This window comes from Dreissena polymorpha, chromosome 13 (genome assembly GCF_020536995.1).
Source record: "Dreissena polymorpha isolate Duluth1 chromosome 13, UMN_Dpol_1.0, whole genome shotgun sequence".
In the NCBI taxonomy this organism is placed as follows: Eukaryota; Metazoa; Mollusca; class Bivalvia; order Myida; family Dreissenidae; genus Dreissena; species Dreissena polymorpha.
The window spans coordinates 15,400,921-15,403,904 of NC_068367.1; the positions used below are offsets into that span (position 1 = coordinate 15,400,921).

The following is a 2,984-nucleotide window of genomic DNA, read 5'->3' on the forward strand; positions in this document are numbered from 1 at the left end:
ATTTACGGCTTTTAAATATTTTAAAATTCTTCTCTCTATTTATTATTATTGTTACTATATTTCGAATAAAGCATCAGCATTCTTCGTGTAAAACATTTGTCTTCATTCAGGGACTTCCCCGTTCGATGACGTCATCACAAAATGTATCCAAGTAACGAATGACGTCACCGTTTGTGTGTACATAGCAAGTGTCAACACCGACCGCTACTCGCACTTTTATTAAAAATGATGACAAAACAAGTAAGTGCTATTATTTATTGGACGATTGCCATTGAGGAACAAACACGCGATTGGTTCGGCATGTACTCAGGTACCAAACTTTTTCAAACAACAATCTGCACAGTCAAATACTCGATTTCATAATCATTTCACATAGTGTTTTTCTTTCACTGTCTAAGCCATGCATTACATTTAAATTTAAAGGTGGTAAATCACATTTGAGTATCATTTCAACATGACCAAACTTTATTATCTGATATTGTAGATATCCAAGGTGCCTGAACCACGTGACTTTTTCGGCTATGTGTGGGACAATCGGATGTAAACAAAACGTCGCTTCAGGTAACCTTTTGATAATTTCATCATTATTTCAAAACCATTTTCAAAAAAACAAAGACGAGTGCCCGGTCATTGTCAAAAGACACAACTTTGGTAAGTTTGCGCTAAATAATTAAGTAATTTTTCAAAAAAGTGCAACCGCGTGCTTGAAAACACACGAAGTGAAATGCTATGTTTGGTATATTTTTTATTCGATCAACAAAAACGTAGATTACAATATTGTCGAGGGTTTAAAAAATAGGGCGGACATTGTAATTCTTCATAGAGAAGCTACATACATTGTATATTTGCGCAAAACATCTGATTCGGAGTGTGTGTATGAAAATGTAATGATGCTATGTGTGGGACAAATTTTTAAATGCTTGTGTGGTATACAAACTAAACTAGAGAATCGAAAGATTGACATTAACGTCAATTACAGTTAAAGTCTGTCTGAATAACAAAAGTTGGTCAATAAACATTGTTGTTAGTGTTTGCGCGCCTTAACTATGATAATCCTACGTTCATGTAACTATAAATTATCATGATTGTCGATAACTTATATTCATATTTTGTTTACTTTTAGAATGCCTTTGTTTGCGAACAGTGTGGCAGAGAGGTCAAAACACGGTCGGGGATCTCCTAACACAAAGCCACCCACGCACGGACAGGAAAAAAGTTCCGTTGGGCAAACTTTTTCTTGTTTGTTTCTATAAAATATATTGTTACAAAATGTTGAATTTTCAGTGAATTGTTACTGCCGACTAATGCACTTGTTTAATACACAAAATCGTAAGGATTGTTTGTGCAAGATGTCATGTGAATATTATTGCAACAAAACACAATAAGTGTTAGTTGTGTGTTTTTTTAGCAGGAATGTGTTAGGCATTTTTGACTGTAACGAATTTAATAAATAAGCTAAAGAGATCATAAGCATTTTTAAACAAATAGACACTAGGATCAATGACATTTTTTTCTGGAAAATCATGTATTTGTATGTAAATCCTATTGAGCTATCTGATATATCACACATGCTATTTTTTAAGTTTAACAGTTTATATCAGTTGTATTTTGTTCTTTTCAGGGAGATTAAAGTATTTTTGGAAGCACCTTCAAGAGACGTACTGATATCTTGATCAATGAAAAGTTGTCATATACAAACATGTATAGTAAATGTTCCAAAGTTTAAATGACTGTTTGATTTATTACCAGATGGTGCAAGTATTGCAGGGAAAGAAAACAATCAAAGTAAACATTACATAAAAATTTGACATTTCAACAAATTGAACAACATTATATGATTTAATGTTAATTACTTGGTGCAGTGGTAACAAGATCTTGCAGCGCCCTTTCATGACCGGGGCGAATGAGTATTTTCATTAAACATCTCAAACTATTGTCAGTTATTCAGCTTTCATTTGAATTTGAGTAAATTAAGTATTGATGCAATTCAATATGTTTGTTGGCATAATGACCCCCACAAGTCAAGACGTTTTGGCGATGATCATTTGTTATGACTTAATTGAAGCATTCATATGTTTGAATAGCAAGATTTGCAAATTCATAAATTGACTGATTACAATTTCTTTGTGAATACTAATGTACTTCTTTATGTATTTGGCGCTTTAATTTCTATTGTTACATGTGCATGCTAGTTATAAAGTAATGGTATTATTAATGACGTGTTTATTTGATATACTGAAGATATTCATGGAGATTATATTGGAATAGACCACAAACAAGCATTATTGGATTCGAAGATGTTCAAATGGAGATGATATTGGAATAGACCACAAACACGCATCATTGGATTTAAATTATTTGTTATGAAACACCTGTTTTATTAACACACATTATCAGATTTTATATTCATCTAATCAATTTTAGTAATAACATAGATACAAAACCGATAAATATACACACATATCAATACACACACTTTGTTTTGCTTATGCAAAATACATGTTAAATGGTATGTTTGCGTAGTTAGTTGAAATAGCTTTCCCATAAACATCACAGAATGAAGCGGGGGTCCCTGTCTCTGTAACCGTGGTTTTTGATTTTTAACTTGCCACATATCACCTTCCGTGTGGTTTGATGGTGTTCATGTAGTTCTTACACAGCTTCGAACCTTAAAAGCGTTACAGATCTGTCGACTAATCCTTTTCAAGTCTGAAAAACAAAAGAAGTAAAACCCATTTTAAAGCATGTGCTCTTATTTATTTTCTTTGTCATTCATTAAAAAATGGACCAAATTCAATAATCAGGCAGAAATATCAATCATTATAATTATTTAAAGACAATAAATAAAACAAAGAAATATTATATTTCAACATAACATGTATGCTTTAATAAGAATTAAGTTCAGTTAAACATAAATTGGTTAATCATTACACGATTACTTCAGTATTCAATAATGTAACATTTGGTTAATTTGATATATTTCA

General features: G+C 31.7%; 1 long non-coding RNA gene across 2 annotated transcripts; it reads left to right on the forward strand.

The window, feature by feature from the left end:
• Positions 1-214: 214 nt before the first annotated feature.
• LOC127855237 (uncharacterized) lies at positions 215-2,215 on the forward strand. 2 transcript variants are annotated; one of them, XR_008037419.1, is made up of 3 exons: positions 215-310; positions 485-561; positions 1,124-1,372. It is a non-coding gene; the product is annotated as an uncharacterized LOC127855237 (long non-coding RNA). The 2 variants fall into 2 exon arrangements; XR_008037420.1 differs by adding an exon at positions 1,622-2,215 and having other exon boundaries at positions 221-561; positions 1,124-1,215.
• The last annotated feature ends 769 nt before the right edge of the window (positions 2,216-2,984 follow it).